Consider the following 21532-nt stretch of genomic DNA (forward strand, 5'->3'; position numbering starts at 1 on the left):
TAATTTCTTTTATTGCATTGAATGCTAAAAGGTATACAGCAATACAATCTTTTTGTATTTGTTTCTTAGAGCTGCTGTAACAGAGTTCCACAAACTGGGTGGCTTCAAATGACAATGAGGCTTTATTCTCTCTCAGTTCTGGAGGCAAGAAGTCTGAAATCAGGATGTCAGCAGAGTCATGCTCTCTCCAAAGGCTCTAGCGATGGATTCTTTTGTACCGTCTAGCTTCTGGTAGCCCCTAGCATTTCTTGGCTTGTGGCAGCATCACTTCAATCTGGGCTTCACAGAGGCAGAGATTGGAGTGATGCTGCCACAAGCCAGACTTCCTTCTGTGTCTGTGTCATTACATCGTATTCTTTTTGTATGTATCTGCATCCAAATTTCATTCTTCATATAAGGACACCAGTAACGGCGGATTAAGGCCCACCCTAATGACTTTACCTTAACTTGATAATGATGTCTTCCAAGACCTTCTTTGCAAATAAGGTCATATCATTTTTTAGTAGACAAATAATCTTATTATGCTATTAAAGTAATTAAATCATATGGAAAAATATTTAATTATTGTATTTTACAAAACATTTCAAAGGATGGATTTAATTCGGAGATAACCATTAGTATTTTTTGCATAAGCACAAAATAGTTCTAGTTTTAAGGTTACAATTATAATAGATACGAATATTGGCAATTTATGAGCTGAATGTCATTTATATCATATGTCAGGAGAAAAATTCTGTAGAAGATATTGTGGTCTAGTTTGGTTATAAGTAAAAAAACGGTTAAATTATTAGGTGATTTTATGTACAGATATATACTCAGTCTAAAAATAACAGCAAAACTTAGTATGTGAATTTTAATAAACTATTTTTCTTTTGAGTAAGAAATTGTTTTCTTGATTAGTATTCTCTTATAAGACTGCTTTAATTTTGTATTCTCTAGATATACATGAGAATTGGGAAACAGAACTAAAACGTAGCAAGTACTGTATAACTTAATTAATTCTCCAAGATTGCTTTGTGAGTTTGCAAATGCAACTGCAAGTGGGAAGTAAAGTATTTATAGTTTATTCATTAAGTGTCCTAGTTGAAGTCTTTTTGTAAATAGGCTGGAGCCTAAATTTAATAACCTAATTGTTACTAGGTCAGCAGTTAGCATTTAAGACAAAAAATTGATGGGAATGATAACTTACATTATTCAACTTTATGTGGTTATTTGTGATTGCCTAAACTCCATTACTAATACTTATACTGGCTAATATTTCTTCTGATTTTTATTATGGGCCAAAGCTATTCTAAGCCTTGCAAGTATTAACTAATTTATGCTCAAAACAAGTCTAGCAGATAGGTACTATTATTATCTCATTTTCTACATGATGAAACTAAGAAACAGATTAAATTTGCTTATGTTTATCCTTCTAATACCTACTGCAGTGCAGCTTTTTAGAACTATGTCGTTATTCGTCTTTTACCAAATTTCTGTGTGGTTTTTTGGTACTTTTTTTTCCTCTGTCTCTCTGTGCCTCAACTACCTCATTGATACAGTTTTTTTTAATAACATAAATCAAATGAATGGATTAAATTGGGATTTCTCATTGTTCCCAACACCAAAATTCTCTTTTTGGTGTTAATAGAATTGTGGTCAAATACATTTGGGAAATATAAATCCTTCTCTTGAAGACACATCAACATTGGATCTGAGAATTTATGTAGCAAAAGCATTTCTTTCATTTGAGGTACTTTTTACAAATGTATATGATCAGCAATTTTTTATAAAAGAAATGCCAACTAATAAAATGTATTTTGGAGACATCGTTTGGGAAATTCTGAATTTAGATCCTCTAAAGTTCTCTTGATCTCTAAAAATCCTATTACATGGTGTTTAAAGGAAGATGATTCCCTTGGTGCAGTGGCTTATGCTTGTAATCCCAGCACTTTGGGAGGCCGGCAGCAGAATCACTTTAGCCAAGAAGTTGAAGGCAGTGAGCTATGACCTTGACATTGCACTCTCCAGCCTGAGTGACAAAGTGAAACTCTGTCTCTTAAAAGAAAGAAAAAAAAAAGTTGTTTCCTCTTTTTGACACTTCTCATAGTTTATCTATATGTTATTTTTTGAGCTCTTTTTCCTAAAGTTCAGATTATCTCTTTGATTTCCCTTTCAACTCTACAAATCGTATTTATTATTTTTTCTCCCTACTGTTACCTTCCTGGTACTACACAATCATATTTTGTGTTGATCTTTTCTCTCATCATTATGTTCAAATATATACAAATTCCCAAAATTCTAAATTATCTGAAACAATATTTCTCTCAAATGTCATTTATTCCTGGCCCTTTTATATCTACTGTGATTTAAGGGTTATATTGCATCTTTATTATAAAGTATGTCAAATGTATTAGGAAGCAGGCTATCTACACACACACACACACACACACACAGGCACACACAGAGACATCTAAATAAATCACATTTTCGTTACCTTAAGAGATTCCATTCACTCCTTGTGATACTGAAAGAAGGACTTAGGAAACTATCTCTTACACAAATAATTTTTAAAAATACACTGGAGACTTGTGGTTATATTGTTCTTGTTGTCTATATTAAAGGATTGTGTAAATGCAATAGGCTTATTTTCATCTATTGTTCCAAAACTGACATAAGTGCTCTTCCTCCATCATACCTGCTGCTGACCCCTTTCCTAGTATGTATTTTTTAAAAAAATAACTCTTCTCTTTATATTTCTGTCTCCACTATTACAATCTGTATTTTCTTTTATACCAAGTAATGTATCTTATTTGAAATTTATGTTCTGTGCTAAGTATAATAATTAACACCTAAGATATATAAGAGCCTGACATATATTGTACATCCCAAATATAATCTAAGATATTAATAATTATTATTTGGACAGCATTTCATAATTTGAAAAAATAGTTTTACTTCAGTTTATTTCTAATAGTATTTTGCTTGAACTTTCAAAACTTCTGCAAATAAGTTTTAGTATTACTTGTAATTTGCAGATAAGGAAACAAAAGCTTTTAAATGATTAACTCAAAGAAAGTTATTATTATAATTGAAATTGAAGGTTATATAATATTTAGATAGGCAGAGGGCAGAGGTAATGTCATTTCAGAGACCAAAAAAAGCAAAAGTCCAGGATGAGAGCAGCTATGACATATGTTGTGGGACATAAAAACATGCATTTTGGATAGAATAGTGAATTTAAAAGAAATATGTCAATTGTTCTTCTATTATCTGGAAAATCAATAATCTTTTATTCTCTTGCAATTGTAAATGCTCAGTTTTCTACATATTCATCCAATATTGTTCCAAATTTCAGGTTATATGATCATGCCTCAATATATGCATTTGCCTTAAACGTTTAAGAACATATTGCTTTCTTGTCATTTGATCATTTGAACAATGTGATTTTGACTTAAATTGATTATTTAAATTTTGGCCTACAGCACCATTTTTTTAATATAATTTTTTTCTGGAACATCTATATATTGTGCATACAGGTAAAGTGTACCCTTGGCTTAGTTTCAGAGGACTCATAAAAAATAAAACTACCTAGGCAACATATATGTTGATTAAAGTTTGTACCATTTTTATATTTTTAATATATTTTCTTTCAGTGTGAATATTTTAAATGTGATATGCAAAAAAACACTATCAAAATAAGTATTAGTGACTCAGCAAGAAAAGGCAAAAAAAAAAAGCAGTTAATACAAGGAGTTATAATTGGAATATTTCTCAAATGAAGAATATGTGAATATTTTATACACATAATAAAAGCTATAATATTAAAAAATACGAAAGCACTACCAAAAGAGATGACCATGACATGAGACATTGGCCAATTAATTTACCATATATGCAAAAAAGTCCCCTCAAATTTTAAGTGAAAGGAGACGTTGATAAGATATGCTATAGAAATAATAAGATGGAAGAGAATCAGCAGGGGAAAGATATCATTATAACAACTTCGAGTTCTCTTTTAGACATAGTTTTTCTAACTTCTACATTTACCCACATGTTTATGTGTGTGTGCATGTGTGAGTATGTGTCTGTGTCTATGTATTATTGTGTGGAAATCAGCTTAAATGAACGTTATTAAGTATTGTGGTAGGCAGAATAATGTCTCCCCAATATGGCCATGTTCTAATCCCCAAAACCTGTGAACACATTACCTACTTGCAAAAAGGACTTGACTTTACGGATATATTTAAGTTAAGGATTTTGAAATGGGGAGATTTTCCCAGAGTATCTGGGTGATTATATTATAATCATAAGGGTTCTTATAAGAGGGAGATAGAAGTGTCAGAGCAGAAGAGAGATTCTTTGGTGCTACAACTGCTGGCTTTGAAGATGGAAGAAAAGAGTATAAGCTGAGGTATGCGGGTACAACTAGAGACTGGAAGAAAGCCTCCTTGAAGCCTCCAGAAGGAACACAGCAGTGTTGAAACATTTATTTTAGCTCCATAAGTTCCATTTTGGTTTTCTGACCTCTATAATTATAAGATAATGTATTCATGTTGAGGTAAGCCACTAAGCTTCTGGTAATTTGTTACAGAATCAATAGGAAAGCAATAAAAAAGTCAAACATTTTATGATACCAATAAGGTGTAAATTTAAATCAGAATTTGTTATTTAGTCATAAGATCAGCATATACGATTAACACTGCTTACAAATATTTCACCAGAATTATTTTAGATTAGAAATAAACATGTTTAGGGGATATAAAATTTAAGCAAAGGAAGTGATTTAATTAGAAAAGGCAACTTCCATTTCGGAAGAAACTTTCAAGTCAAAGTGAACTCGTTGTTTCTGCTTTATTTTTGTAGAGCTTAAGTTTATAAACAGGACCAGAGAACTGTACAAATGAATGAAAACATCAGTGTACTGGAAATAACTGAAGTATTGGGTTCAATCTCATTATAGACACTATTGTTTTGAGGTCACAGAACATGAAATCTCTGCATACTTTCACCCAGCAAAATGCACACGTTAATAGAGGCAAGGTTTTGCAAAAGATTGTGAATTTTTTTTTACTCTTTTATTCCCATGTTGGCTAACACTAAGAAACTTACATTCTCAGTTGGATAAAACAAAATATTTTGGGCCAATATTTATGCCAGGGTAAGTGAAGAAATAAAAGACAGTCACTCAAAGGATATCCTAGATGAGAGCATTTTGATCAAACTAATTTACAAATCAAATAGGGTATAAAAATGAATTTCCTTAATTTTAGCCATATTTTACAAATATTTTCACATAGTATAATTGCAGAAATGGGTCCATGATTTGAGCAAGAAAAGACACTCTGCCAAAATATTAATATAATATCTTGCTAAATTCTCTTCAAAAGTATCACATTTTATTAATATTTTCTTATCCATGCCCTTTAGAACAAACATTTTAAGAGATAGCATGTAGTAGTATTTAAAACTAAAAAATCTTAGGTTTCATGGCTAAGACTTTGAGCCACTTTGCAAATAAAAATAAATTTTAATTGAGCCTTAGGAGTATGAAAATAATCAGCAGTAAATTGAACCTGCATAAAAAATTCTGAGGGAACTGTTGTCAAGGAACTATACTAAAAATTTACTATCATGGAATTTGGAATAAATATTTATTAGAATCTTCTTTGACCCAAATGTCATTTTAGTGCATACTCATACAGTTAGTGATTGCAGTTATTTGTGAGCTACAGTATTGAATAAACATTTAATATTTTGGGGAAGTTGATTAGCTTTCCTGAATATTTCAAATCCTAGATTCTTAGATTTGAAGGAGACCTCCAAAATGGTCTTCTGTTCTAAATTGCAGCATTCCATTTGGCAATACTCCTGACAGGTGACCATCCAGCCCCAGTTTGAAAAATACCATGAGTAATCTCCTTCTTGATCTGACATTGGCAAACTGAACAGAAATAGGATAAAACAAGATATTATTTTAAAATTACATTATGCTGTTATTTGTCCACTGTATCACTAGTTGCATTAGTCTGCAGTTGAAGGTATTACCTACCAAACTCATGCATTTTTCCACTATTTTATTCTTTATTGCATCTAAAAATGTATAGTTCATGTTGTAAATATATCATAATATTTAAATCACCAGGTGTAGTGAAGTATAAACTTAATAATTCCTGTTAATGTCTGACCTGACACACCTTGTAGATGTTCAACAAATGTTGGTCCTGTTCACTTTTCATTTTTGAAAATATAATATTTCATCTGATAGATACTGAGGGTTCTACTGAGAGTTCTTCAACTTTAAACATAATTTCAATTAGATATAAGCATAATTTTCATCAGATTTAATATGACTTCAATGTTGTGACTACTTAATATAATTTATATCATCTAATATTTGATTGAACAATATAAATTTGAATGCCACTTATGTCTCTGAAATAACTTATAATTTTTTGAAAATTCATTCAGTTATAGTTTCTAATTTGATGAAATTAGAGATTTTTAGGATGCACTTTTTTTTTGCAAATTTCACGGAATCTATCCTTTTAATTTACGATTTATTTTAAAATTTTTTCAACCACAGTTAGATATTTTCATTTTGGGGAATTACAGCACACTTTAAGAATTTTTAAAAATTGGCATAGTGTGTGCTACTCATGTGACAGTTGCACTAAAATCCTGGACTCCACCATTACACAATTCATCTATTTAACTAAAAACTACTTGTACCCCTAAAGCTACTTAAATAATACAATTTTTAAAAAAGAATAAAAAAGAAATGTCAATGACTTTTTATCATTTTTCACATTGGCACTGTTACTGGTAGCCCATAAATTATAAAATTCATGAGGCAATTGTAGATAATACAAGGTTGTGTATAAATCTGATTCATAGACAATCTTATGAATTCTTACCACAGTAAGAAAGATGAATGGAAGTATAATAGCAACTTTGAGAATGAAAGCTTATATAACTACTTTTGTAAAATACATTTCTCTTTAGCAAGAATCAAGGTTTTAATTTTTTGCTTGCTGTTTTCTTAAATTTTTATTTCGTATTTATTTATTTATTTTGTTTTTGAGACAGAGTCTCATTCTGTTGCCCAGACTGGAGTGCGGTGGCACAATCTTGGCTCACTGCAACCTCCGCCTCCTGGGTTCAAGTGATTCTCATGCCTTAGCCTCCAGAGTATCTGGGACTACAGGTGCACACCACCAAGTAATTTTTGTACTTTTAGTAGAGATGAAGTTTCACCATGTTGGCCAGGTTGGTCTCAAAGTCCTGGCTTCAAGCAGTCCACCTGCCTTGGCCTTCCAAAGTGCTGGGACTACAGGCATGAACTTCTTTTTTTTTTTTTTTTTTTTAATTTTATTATTATTATACTTTAAGTTTTAGGGTACATGTGCACAATGTGCAGGTTAGTTACATATGTATACATGTGCCATGCTGGTGTGCTGCACCCATTAACTCGTCATTTAACATTAGGTATATCTCCTAAAGCTATCCCTCCCCCTTCCCCCCACCCCACAGGCATGAACTTCTGTGCCTGGCCTAGAATCAAGGTTTCTAGTTCACCTGGTACCATATCTAAGATAAATCTTAGAGCATTTAGGTACTTAATCCAAAAATATATTTTTGCAGTATGCAACTGTCACTGAAATCCTTGAAATAAAAAGTATAATTTTCTAACTAAAAATGTAGTTTTATACTATAATTTGTCTTTTAAATAATAGTAAAACATATCCATATCTTTTTTACTCTGACTCCAGTGTATATGCATTGGAAAAGGAAAATTTTGTTTTAGTATATTTCATACCCAAATTTTCTTTTACTTAATATTTTCAGTATTATCTGTAAAATTGCTTTCATTACTATTTCTTTTGTATTTTGTCTGTTTTGCATGCATTAAAACAAAATGTGAGGGAGGACATTATTTTTGTAATTGTGTATTCACTGAGATAAACTGAAATGTATATCAAATCAGTTATTTACCCCCAAATTTACCTAAATGATTCCAAATATCCTGGTATTTCTCAAAAACAAATTGACTCAGTTTTGTGTTTTTCTCTAGAGGTCCAGGATTGTATTGATCGCTGAATAATGAGTCAGGAAAATTGACCTATATGATTTTTTTCTTCACGAACTTATGCCAGTTAGAGTAATTGCATTTTATAATATAATTTTATTGTGAGTAAAATATAAACAGTTGACAATTAAAGTAAAATCATATGAAAATGGGAGACATATTTAACAATGTGAATATCATTGAACAAATGTCTGTTAACAATTTAAAAGTAGCAAAGAGGTAACCAAATAATTCAAAATCGTGAAGTACTTCTTTATGCTTAGATTCAATTTTAAAGATTTACTTATCTGTAATTAGAGACTGTCACATTCAGTCATCTGAAAGGCAATACCAGTAAGGATCATCTACCAAATTTTTAAGTCTTGAGAATAAGCATTTTGTATAAGTAAACTCCATTTGTTTGCTCCCTACAATATTCCATATATTAAAAATAACATGTGCCAAAAAGGCTTCACCTTAGAAAATCTGTACAACCTTTATGTGAACGTTAATGAACATTATTTTTAGCAATAGCTTATTAGGAACCGTGATTTTCAAATAAATATGTGAATATCTTTAATATATGAATATCAGCATTTTCTCAAGAAAGGTAAGTGGATGTTTATTATCTGTGAGTGAGATATATGTCAGTTTAGACATTTAAAAATAAATCACTCTGATTTAATGTTGTAATATAGATTATAAAAACATTCTTAAGTTGTGGAAATGATCTGCCAAATCGGATAAATAAAAAAGAGTGAAACAGATTTAATCAAAACATTCTTTCCATGGGAGGAGGGTGTTTTTGGTGATAGGAACTCTCCTCCCTGAGAAAATGGAAATGTATTTGGATTTAAAAATTAGAATCAACACATGGATGAAACCATAAATAATATAAATGCAAATTTTACACATATATTTTCATTACACTATTACCACTGTGATTTTAAATGTGGTATTTAAATACCAATAATTAATTTAGCATAATACCCCTGTTTTAATAAAGCAACTTTATATGGTGACTTTTGTTTTCTTATCCAAGCTGAATTATATATAGTGATGATAAGATCACTAGCATGAGATGAATGAAAAACTGATTTATGCTGTACAGGTATACAACTCTTTATAAATAATCTTGCAACTTGATACTGAAAGTGTCTATAATTCTGGCATGTTTGACATTCCCATTCAGTCCAACAACTCATTGACATATACTTAATTTGCTGCTTCTTGAAGTTGTTGCTTGAAGTTTCCTTCTACTTGACAGGTGTCTGACAGTTCAGTCTCACTCAGAGCTTAACAAAATGGGAAAAGAATGCATTACCTAAACCCCTAGGTAATATCCATTTTATGTCATTTTATGACTTTGATAATATCCAGGACTCAATTCTGTTCCTCTGGATAGTGAATAACGTGCACTTTTACTTGTGGCTTTTTAAGATACGTGTATATACCTTTAGATTTCCTTGAGTCTCTATCTTGAAATGTCAAATCTTTATGCCCTGCAGTTCTTAAACTATAACTGATGTTTACAATATGGACTGTGAAGGAAATTATGATAAAAATATATTTCCTGGTCACCCACTGTTTTGGTCAATTTAGGCTGCTATAGCAAATTACCATAGACTGGGATGCTTAAACAACAGACATTTATGTCTAGCAATTCTGAAGGCTAGACATCTGAGATCAGAACGTCAGCATGGTCAGGTTCTGGTTCAAGCCCTCTTCCTTGTTGCAAACAACCAACTTATATCCTCACATAGCAGAAAGACAGCAAGCTATACAGGCACTTAATTTCATTAATAGGTTCTACTTAATTATCTCCCAAAGGCCCTAACTCCATATGCTGTGGGGGTTAGATTTCACATATAAAATTTTTTGGATATACAAACATTCAATTCATAATACTTACCAAAATCAAAATATTCATAATACAAATAATGCTCTTAGTATCTGGCATCTCTGACAAATTATTTCAGCTGTTTTGCTTTTGAATACGTATTTATATCCATGCATATTTATCAGAATTCTTCATTTAATTTCAGTACACACACACACACACACACACACACACACACACACACATACTCACACACAGTTTTTAAGATGTAAGTATATGATTTCATTTTAGAATCAGGCAAAACCATTATTATAAGTCAGTGTCCACAGATAAAGTACCTAATATAAAACTGAGTTTCTAAAGGAAACATATTTTGAGGTGAAAATCTGTTTAGCTTACCAGTATCTATATAATATGTGCAAAATCCTTAACATCGCATTGAAAGATTCTTTGTAACTGATCTTACCATATATTTCTAGCCTAATTAATGTTCTACATTTACCTTGCCAGTTCTCTGTTCCTACTCATTGATTCCCTAACAATGTAAGCAGAGTTCCTTTGTTAAGGCATTCACAGAAAGTTTTCCCTATTCTTCTCTATCTGAAAAAAAAAAAAAAAAAGTCCTCTATCCTTAGAGATCTAACCCAAAGTCCATGAAGCATTTTATTGACACTTTCATTTTCTGTTGCAGCACTTGCTATTTCTTTTATGCCACAGAGTGGGCACATTTTGTATTTGTGTCTTGTATTATTGCGACTTGATCCTTAGATTGGATCTTATTTTACTTTTGATGTACGTGGTAGTCAGAGGCCTACCAACAGATAGAACCCACACAGTAATTTGAAGAGAGAAAGTTTAATATAAAGAATCAGTAGATATAATACAGTATTTATGTAATGGAAGATTAGCTAGTAATAACTAAAGAGGAGTCTAAAGAAAATAGTAATAGTCATTATAAAGAGAAACCCTTGCCTCTGAAGCTGAGAGGTACCCAAAAAGAACCTCCTCATCCCCTGCAAGGCTGATATCCAAACTTTATTTTTGAGGACATGCCTGTGGCTCACTGGCTGGTGGACAAATTGCTGAGGTGCTGGAACAGCAGGACTTGTTGGAAATGTTTTCCTCTGGAATTCCAAATAAGTCACCCACAGGGAGGATCCTAACCAGCAGCACTCCTCTTCAAAGCCATCTAAGGGGTGCCATCTTCATAGAGGTGCCTCATTGGCAACACTCCACTGCTATGCCATCTGAAAGGGTAATGGAAAATGCTATCCACAAGGAGATTGCACATTGAAAGTTAATGCAAAGCAACTTAAGGGGGTGTGGAAGATGCCATCCACAGGAAGTGCTGGGCTTCAGAACTCACTGAAAAGCCATCAGAGTATCTGGGTGCTTCTAGCCACCATGTGCTATAGGAGCCAGGTATTAAAGAAGCTGCATGCTGAGAGGAGCACACTAGGACCAGAAAGAGAAACGTTTCTTCCTCTAGTGTCCCACCAATGTCATGTACTGACAGAGCTCAAAATGTGTAAGTTCACAAGGGAGAAATATTTATCAAACCCATCTCCATTATTGTAGAGCAGGCAATGGGGGTTGGATTTGGATGTGATAATCAATGTATTCATAATTGGCACAATATACTTATTTATTGACTGAACAAATCAGAATTTCTTACAAGATAGAAATACATTCTTAACATTCCTTTTGTGCTGAGGATTTTTTAAAAATCTCAAGTATTACTATATTTCTCCATCATATTCTTATTAATATGATATAAACTTTATCTTTGACATTTTATGTGCACAAGATATGTCCTAAGCAATAAAGATAACTGTATTACATAAGTGCACATTATTTGCTTAGTAAGTGTATGAGCATGTGTGGGCATGTATGGGTATATATGAAGTCAATATTTGATTTCTGAGTGACCAATTTGAAAATTAATAAAATGGGCTTGCTGAAAGCTAGAAGGTAGCTACTTTAAACATCGGAAAGACAAATGACAAGTCTTGGTATCAGCTAGTTAAAAATATAAGTTTCTACCTTTGAAAGGATTATGCCACACCTTGATTTTCCTATTTATTTAAATAAAGGTAGGTATAGGAAATTTACTTTAGGTTTCCATCTTTGAATGTTATAAAATATTGTACTAATACATATTGATTTCTGAAATGTTATAATACTGTTATACTTAAAGAATAACATTGGGGCTGGGTGTAGTGGCTTATGCCTGTGATCTCAATACTTTGGGAGGCTGAGGCAGGGGGATTGCTTGAGCAAAGGAGTTCAATACCAGCCTGGGCAACATGATGATACCTCATCTCTACAAAATAAATAAATAAATAAAAACTAACTGGGCATTGTGGTGTGTACCTGTAGTCCCAGCTACTTGGGAGGCTGAGGTGGAAAGATCACCTGAGTCCAGGAGGCTGCAGTGAGCCGTGATCATATCACTATACTCCAGCCAAGGTGACAGTGCAAGACCTTGTCTCAAAAAAGAAAAAGTAAAAGAAAGAAAAAAAGCCAAAAAAACAACCAACCAACCAAACAGAAAAACCCCTCACAAACAAAAGAGTAATATTATTTTTGAAAGTACATTTTACTGGCTGAGCATAGTGGCTCATGCCTGTAATCCCAGCACTTTGGGAGGCCAAGGCAGGTGGATCACCTGAGGTCAGGAGTTCGAGATCAGCCTAGGCAACACGGTGAAACCCCGTCTCTACTAAAAATACAAAATTAGCTGGGTGTGGTGGCAGCCTGTAACCCCAGCTACTTGGGAGGCTGAGGCAGGAGAATCACTTGAACCTGGGAGGTGGAGGCTGTGGTGAGCTGAAATTGCACCAATGCACTCCAGTCTGGGCAAGTAAATCTCTGTCTCACCAAAAAAAAAAAAAAAAAAAAAAGTACATTTTACTAAAGACGTACCTTCACCCATTTATGCCTAGTGTACTTTAACCCATTTGTCTTCAAATTTATTCACAGTAAAACCTTATTATTGCTCATACATTAATGCATGTTTCCTTGTTTTCAGGTTTATGTATACTGATTGTCTGTTATATAGCCAGGCAAAATGAATGTCAGAGTTTGGTAAAGGTTTCCACAGGGAGAAGGGAGGAGTGTTTGCAAATGAAGCTTAAATATGCTAAAATTACAAAAATTACAAATATCTTAAGTATTTTCTAAGAAATGATGCATAAATATTTGCTACTAAACGAGTTCTGGCATTTGATTCATGTGGTCTAGATTCAAATTCTACCTTTTCATTCACTGTTTAAAGTTTACATAACTCTTCTGGAAAATGGGGATTCTAATAGTACTAGTTTATGAAAGAGTCTTTGTGGATTTAGTAAAAGATTAAACTCGTTAACAACTTACAAAGTTCTGCTGTATTGAAAATTGAGGAGAAATAACTTTACAATAAATAAAAACTGTTAAATTTAAAAACAGGGATATAGTGTGCATGTATCTGCAGTTGTTCCCTCTCTTCTAAGGTTTACTTTGTACGTAACTACCTAGCTGCCCTTCATGTACCTTAGAACTTCGTCTACCATCCTTAAAATCTAGTCCCATGTTTTAACCATCTTGGATGGTTACATCTACTCACATTCACATCCAGTTGGCCACTAAGTCATGTTCAATCTGTCTTTTAAAATTCAATTTAGTATGTTTCCTTCCTCATATTCACCCTTAAAATTTTCTTTAACTGTAAATATCAGCAATTCTATATATTTTTTTCTTATTTGGCTTAATTCATTTAGTTTTTCACTGTATTTTTTCCCTGTTTTTATCAGCTACATTGCTGTGGGCTTAAAAAATTATAATTGGATCATATTATTCCTCTCTACAAAACTTTTAATGCCATTCTCTCAATACACCTTACTCCTATTGCCTTCAGGATAAAGTTTATACTTATCCTAGATGACATTACTTTATCCATAGGATGACCTTACCAAAACCTTTAAGTTCTAGTCTTAACCTACCTGTCCAGCCATATCTCTCATAAGGCCGTATCTCCCCACAAATATCTAATGCTCAATTTTTTGAGAATTGCTGACAGTTCCTTGAGATTGTTTTTTATGCTTCCTTATTTTTTCAAATCTTATATTTTATCTGGAATGCCATTATAATAATGTTTAATTGATTTGTATCAAAACTACTGGGATTTGTTGATGGCTTACCTTATGTTAGATATTCGGCTTTTTTTTTTTTTTTTTTTTTTTTTGGAGAGATGGTGTCTCACTATATTGCCCATGCTAGTCTCAAACTCCTTGGCCCAAGTGACCCTCTCCTTTGGCCTCTCAAAGTGTTGAGATTATAGGTGTGAGCCATTGCGCCCAGCCTTGCCAATTTTTTTACACATATTATTTAATGTAAGTTCTATGGCAATTTAGTGAGGAAACAGATAACAGGGAAGTTTTATTTCATGTCCAAGTTTACAGAATTATAAGTGGGTAGAGTCAGGCCAATGTTATGTTTGTCACTAAAAACTATGCTATCCAAAAGATGCTGCAAAACTGACCTCAATCATATTCATCTGTGTGAAGCCTTTTCTGACACATCTACATATGAGATATTGATAATCATGTTCTCTTTTATGTCATCACTATATCCACAACTGTTTCTGTTATCTCAGGTGTCACATTATCTCAGGTGTCACACTAAACTTCAACTGTGAACTTTATGTCTGTTATTCCCACTTAACTATAAACTGATAAGCAGAATAACAGTATTTTAAAAATCATAACCTCTTGCCCAGTGTATAGTTAGTTCTCAATAAATTACATTTGAATGAATGAATGAATAATACAGATTCTTTCTTTTATTTTGTATTCAACTTCACCCATACAAGAAAGACTGAAAGTGTCATTAGCTATTATCTTTGTATTCAGGAGACATTCAAAAAGAAAAATGGCATTTGAGATGGGTGTTGAAAGATAATGATGGAGAATTTTGACAGGTGGAGGTAGAGTGAGAAAAGGCATTACAAATGAAGGCCCAACTTAATAAGAGCTATTTTGCCTATACTAATGGACAGTTAACAGTCTGATTTGGTGTATTGCTTGGAAATGATCTTGCTCACAAACTTATTAGCTGTTCAATTTAGTTTTAAGTAAATGGGCAAGTGGCAAATATATGAGGAAGTCAAAGGAACCTTTCTTATATTAACTTGATGAGTTGCTACACCATTGAAATCTCTTATCTCACCCAGAACAGCCCCTCTGGAAGTGCTCTTTCATACTTTATGTCTCTTCTGGGTATGTGAGGCAAACATGAAGGTTATATCAGACACATATGAATATACTCAATGAATTTCTGCCTATGGACAACTACCCTTTTGCAATACTTATTTGAAGCATGTTTTCTACATGAATAATATCTTGAAGCCCAAATTATATAATCGTATCTGTAATTTATCTGCTTGATATACCCTTTACAATAATTCTATAGCATATAATTTTTCTCATTTTTAAATATTTATGAAGAAGCTTATGTTGCAAGAGCTTCATTCTCACTGTATATACCTGAAAGCTGTGATAGGTTAGTAATGGGCACTGAATCAGAACTATTTATTTATATCCTACACCAAAGCCCTTGTTTTATAAACTAGGCAACTTTACTCCTAGCATGAGCATGAGCATGAGCAAATGTTATGGCAATAGGAAAGCATACTATCATTCAAAGAATTATCTGGAAAGTGGATAATTTTGGCCAAATCTGAGATTCTCAGTGCTGTTTATACATCACAATCACCCATGGGAGGTTTTAAAACTTATGCTCAGACATCATCACAAATCTCCACCACAGACAAATTCAACCCCAATTGCTGAGAGAGGGGTCCTGGCATCAGAAGTTTTTAAGCTCCTGAGTGATTCTAATGTGCAGCCAGGACTGAGAACCACTGGACTAAAATAAAGGGCACATGTACGGGGGCGGCATGAAGAGTGAATAGGGTTTAAAAAGGAATATTAGAATCAGATTGGCAGGATAAAACCCCAACACTCAGTAAGTATGTGATCTTGGGCTAATTACTAAATTTCTTGAAATCTCTCTTTTCCTGTAAGATGGGGATAAACTAAAGCACATAAAATACTTAGTATTTGGAGTCAGTTTAATTAATGGTAATTCTTACTATTTAAAAAAACAAAATAAATTTGAAAAATGATAATAGGACTATGTTGCGGAAATATTTGACTACTAACTGCAGGAAAGGATATTACTACAATAGCATAGATGACAAAAACAAATTAGAGATATATTTTTTGCTCAGATGCTTAAAATATTTTTTTTCTTTTCATATCTTGTTTGTAGTTAAGTCATCTTTGGTATTAAGCAGTTTTAATTGCAATAATCTTATAAATTATTAGTACTCCATAATGAAGAGAAATGATAAAAGTCTGTGTTATTTTGATAATATATGAATAATAGTGAGAATTATAAGGTGATTTCTTCTACTAAGCATCAGATATTTTTCAGATGAATAGAATTTTGATGAGCTAACTACCAGTTGCATAGTACCATTTACAATCTCATTTTTGAAAGACACTGTTTGTCTTGAAACAATCTAGAACTGACAAACGACAACATAAGATACTCTGCTTCGCATATTAAAAGACTTTCACGTTCAGTTCTCGTTTGGTTCTGCCCACAGCCCTGAGACATGGGAATTAATGAGTTTTATAAAGTTTATTGGTTTTTAGGGGAAAGGGCTATGACAAGAATCCTTCCCTTCTAACTTTGAATGTAATGCTTCTTTTATGACACACATACTTATTTGGAATATGTTGAAAGTCTAGAAACTAAGAATTAATATGTAGGCAAAAGGACCAGTACAATGCTATGAACTCGGTGTGAGTAGATCTTAGGGGTCCTAAAGGGCACTCTAATGCCTTGTAGATTTAAGCTGAAAGTCAGAGAAACAGTTAAGATAGCAGAAACCTAAAAATTCTCAAAATATCGAACAGGCAGAGTTAACTCTACTGAAGTCAGAATAACTCAAGACACTGTTAGCAGCAAATGAAAACAAAGAAAGAAAACAGCACTATACAACCTCTGGTTTGCTTATGGTACTTACTAGAAGTGAATAGACTTGGCTGCAATGAACTTTATAGAAAGTGTTTAGCTTAGAGAAAGTCAGAATCCTATAAATACCCTGGAAATAGCAGGTGGCATAATGTCTTCTGCAGTCTCGTTTCAGCAGATAAACTTCTTCAGTTCTATTTAGAATGCATTTTTTGTACTACGGTTGATATTTCAGGCAACAGTGATGTATATACAAATATCTTCAACATTCTACTAATTTCAGGTTCAATTTTTACTGAAATCAATATCTATTAAAATTATCATATTATAATTAATAATCTTATTTTAAATTGTACAAAATTCCTATTCTCTTGTATCAATATAATATCAAATTAGATGTCTAAAAATCTAATCTGATTTTCAAATTAACAAAATAACCTAGAAGCAATACTATAATCATCTTCTCTAATATATATACTTAAGATAAAACAGCTAATTATAAACAACTTATACATGGAAGTATGCATAAATATTGTGATTTTTACTTAACACAGTGATAAAGAAATTGATACATTTAAATAACCATATTTATAGCCAATTTGAAATTTAGGTATACTCCAAAAGTAGATATTTTGAATTGATATGCTTAACTGGCTTAATTCAACATAATTTAGGCCAGATATTTCATAAAATTGTGTTTATTTCTAAAGTAATGAGTGCTTCTTGTAAATAATTCTAATACAAAAATATATGGAGCAAAATGCGACATTAAGAAGCACACCAAAATTAGGATGGTCAGTGCCTCTCGCAATGAGGGAATGGGATTAGAAGAGAGAACAAATGGTTGACAACCTTATCTGTCGTGCATAATTTATGTCATAAATAAAGTTAAAATGATGAAATGTTTCTATTGATAATCATGGATTCCGTGTAAGAATTTGTTACAGTATTTTTGTAGCTGTTTGTGTTTTTTAAGATTTAAATTTGATCATATTACTAGGTAATTGATCTTGATTTCAGTTAATACCCTGGAGTTACATAAACAGAAATTTAAAATAATATTTTTGATTCTACAAGCATTCCACATTCATTAATGTAATACAAGAAAACCAGATCATTCTACTGTGATAAACTTACAAATTGTGTTGGAATCTGCCTGCATATAGCCCATCCCCCCGAATAAGGCACCATAAAAGCTATTTTAAATAATGTTCTCTCAATCATAATAAAACACACATAGCAAGACCAAAAGGCAGTGATTCCTCTTTCCATTTCCACGTAACTTGTCCTCAAGCTAAGCAGTCCGGCAACTCAAGCAAAAACTGTGTTTCATAATATAAACAGCCACTTAAATACTTTCTCCTTATCTCTTTATGTTTCACTGCTGGGGAAGTTAATAATGATCAAAGTAGGAAGATTTTTTTTTTTTTAATCAGAAAGTCAGTTTAAAAAAAACTAAAGTTCTGCCATAAATGTCTAGCAGGTGCTGATGGTCACCTGCCACACTTGCACCAGATTGTCTATGTAGCCAGCAGTCTGGCCATCCGCAGACCAGAGAGGTGCAATGGGGAGTCTCTGCCTTGCTGCAGATTCCGATAACTTCTTGCTTAATTTCTATGATGGTCTTGCCTTCTAAGTCCCGGATCTTGATGCTGAGGCCTGTGGTAGCTCAGAACCAGTAGCAGTTGAGGCTAAAGCACAGGGCATTGATGATATTCCCACCATATAGCATATCAAGGTGCTTGCCTTTGTTGACATCGCATGGCATGGCATGGCCAGCATTGCCTCCAGAAGCACAGAGGGATCCATCTGGAGAGACAGTCACAGTGTTCAGATGGGCCATGTGGCCAAAGTGGTTCATCTTCAGCTTGCAGTTAGCCAGATTCCGTACCTTGACCAGCTTGTCCCAGCTACAGAGGTGATAGTGTTGCTGCTGTTAGGTGAGAAGTGGACATAAGACACCCACTCTGAGTGGCTCTTCACCTGGACAGTGTATTTGTATATACTCAGGGTTATAACCACAACTAGATGGTTTTATCTCAGGATCTAGAGACAATCTACTGGTTGTCAATGGAGAAGGCCACACTCAACACGTCCTTGGTATGGCCTACAGATCATCTCATAGTGGTGCCCTTTGTCAGATCCCAGAAGCACAGGTTTCCATCTCATGAGCCTGAGAGGAAAAAGTGGCCACCTGAAGAGATGATTTTGTCATAGACAAAGTGGGAATGACACTTCAGGGCATGCTGTGGGATGCCATAGTTGGTTTCATCCCTGTTCAACGTCCACATGATTATGGTTTTGTCTTGAGAGGTGGACTGTATCACGTCCAGGGTAGGAGTGATCTGGTTACCCAGCTATTGTGGCCTTTGAGAGTGTCACAAAGGGTCATCTGCTCTGTCGTGGTGGTGGTGAGGTCAGGTGTCACTGTAGCAGTGAGGATGCCACTCAGACCAGAGGGACAAACACCACAGCCAGTCCTGCCACAGCCCTGCCACAAAAAAGTGAGCCAAGCAGGGAAATTTTAATACATGAAAAGTACAAAGTATAGGCATAGGATGGAATAGTTTCACTAATTTAGGGTCTACGTGAAGGGCAGTATTGGAGAAGGTAATTATGTACAAAAGTATCTTGGAGCTGGTTGAATTGTTTGCCCTTTGCCCTTTATGAGTCATGTATATATATGGAGAAAAGAAGTTGTCTATTGCCAATTGGTACAAGGATTAAAATTAGGAACTGTGAATATTTCATGGCAGAATTTTTGACAATATATAAGTAATGAAAAAAGCAGCCTTTTATATTTAAAATATACAGAGCTTATCTCTTATTTGCTGCCAATCCCTAGCACCCTGTACATGATTGATCTATTGATATTTGCTAAATTTGTTAAAGGACATTAATAATTTATTGAATCCATAATAGGTGACATGAGAGAAATCGGCTCAGGGAAGCAAATTATGCTGTCTATAGTCACACAGATAGAAAGGTTGGAACCTGGATGGCAACACAGGTCTGTTTGACTAGAAAACTCCAATCCATCTTCTTGTCAACTGAATAGTATTTATATTTATCAGAAACAATCACTCAAAAGTTCTAGATTAAAAATATATCTAGATCATCGCACAATAAAAAACATCTTACATCTTCCTTAAGTTATGATTAACTTTAGTGTGTCAGTAATAAGATAAATTAGTTGTTTGGTAAAGAGGTGCTAATCTGATAAACTCTGAAATTCCTTCTAAGCCCTTTTGTTTATTTATCTTACCATGGATACAAAAATGGCCACAAAATAAAAGAAGGATGTGACTGTTTTCCTAGGAGTGTGCATTGTCCACCCCAGTGCCTGACAGGTCGAACTGTTTGTGATGACTCCAGAATACCCTGAATCCCGTCAGTAATTCCTTCCAGTGTTGACAATGAAATTTAGAATGGGGACTGGTGGTAGCAAGAACAGGGATGGTGTCTATGGGGTTGCCTAATAACTAATATTATGGATAATATCTAATACAAAAGGATCTTCAATCTGGCTGGTAATTCAGGGGAGATAGGATGAAGTGAAACATCTCTGAAATGTCTGAGCTAGATAATGAAGGTTAGGCCAGGTGAACAGGAATGTTAGGAGTTTGACCTGTAAGCTAAGAAAGATGTAGATAAAGGTATTTTTGCCTGCTTAGGCTGAGGTTCTCTTCCTTTTTAAATAGAATCCATAAGATACCATTAGGTTCTTATATTTGGTGGAGGTTATTAAAATTTATCATTACTTGTGTATTTGAAAAATATATGATCGTCTTTATTATCTCCAAATGTTTAAGTCTCTGCTGTGTAGTAGCTATGATGTTTTCTCCATTTCTTTTGTTTGTTTGTTTCTAGCAGTTTTTGCCAGCTATTCCCTGGTACCTGTGGCACCCTTTTTTGCTAAGAAAATGCTTCTGTCTTGGGTGCTAGTTTCATGGCTAGACTTTTATATTCTCAAAAGAATAAACTAATTATTAACATGTTTCTGAAAATAAACTTTTATTATTTATTTCAAAATTTAATAACAGTTGAAAGCCATTAATTGCTCTTTTAAAAAACTAAAGAAAATTATAATTATCAGACCCACCTCAAAGCTCTGCCTTTGTCTCTTACCAGTAGTATCTTTCCAAGTTCAAAATCAAAGGAATAGTTCAAAGAAATATTTGAAGCTCTCTTGCGTCAACTGCAATATTCACATATTGAAAATAGCAATAAATGTAGTATTTTTGTTTCTCTTGATATTATGTTTCTCTGTTTCCGTAACTAAATGTGTTAATTCTGCTTGCTAAAAGGCCTCAGATTCTTTTCTTCTTAATAACTATTCCAAGTGGAGAATGAACACTGAAACATCTGCTTTCCCCACTTATCTTGAATCCAAGATCTGCTCTGGTCTCATCAAGAAGGTATAGGATATGGATGGTTTATATGAGTTGACTCAGAGACAGATTATGATCTTCCTAGTAACTCCTCTCCTCATTTAATCTAGGCTGTACTAGTAATTGCTTTCCCCCCATAATAGAACAAATGCTAGTACTGTGTCAAAAGCTATTGCCATTCCAATGAATATCATCAATATTTGCTTCAACAATATGGGAGGTTCTCTTTTGATT

At 33.5% G+C, this 21532-nt stretch overlaps 1 protein-coding gene and 1 pseudogene across 2 annotated transcripts in view; one reads left to right on the forward strand and one right to left on the reverse strand.

The window, feature by feature from the left end:
- Window positions 1-21532, forward strand: part of GRID2 (glutamate ionotropic receptor delta type subunit 2) — a 1495815-nt gene that overhangs the window by 503067 nt on the left and 971216 nt on the right. The gene's annotated exons all lie outside the window — the stretch shown is intronic.
- On the reverse strand, window positions 18384-20235 carry LOC100440916 (small ribosomal subunit protein RACK1-like; annotated as a pseudogene).

Source organism: Pongo abelii, chromosome 3, assembly GCF_028885655.2.
Source record: "Pongo abelii isolate AG06213 chromosome 3, NHGRI_mPonAbe1-v2.0_pri, whole genome shotgun sequence".
NCBI lineage: Eukaryota > Metazoa > Chordata > Mammalia > Primates > Hominidae > Pongo > Pongo abelii.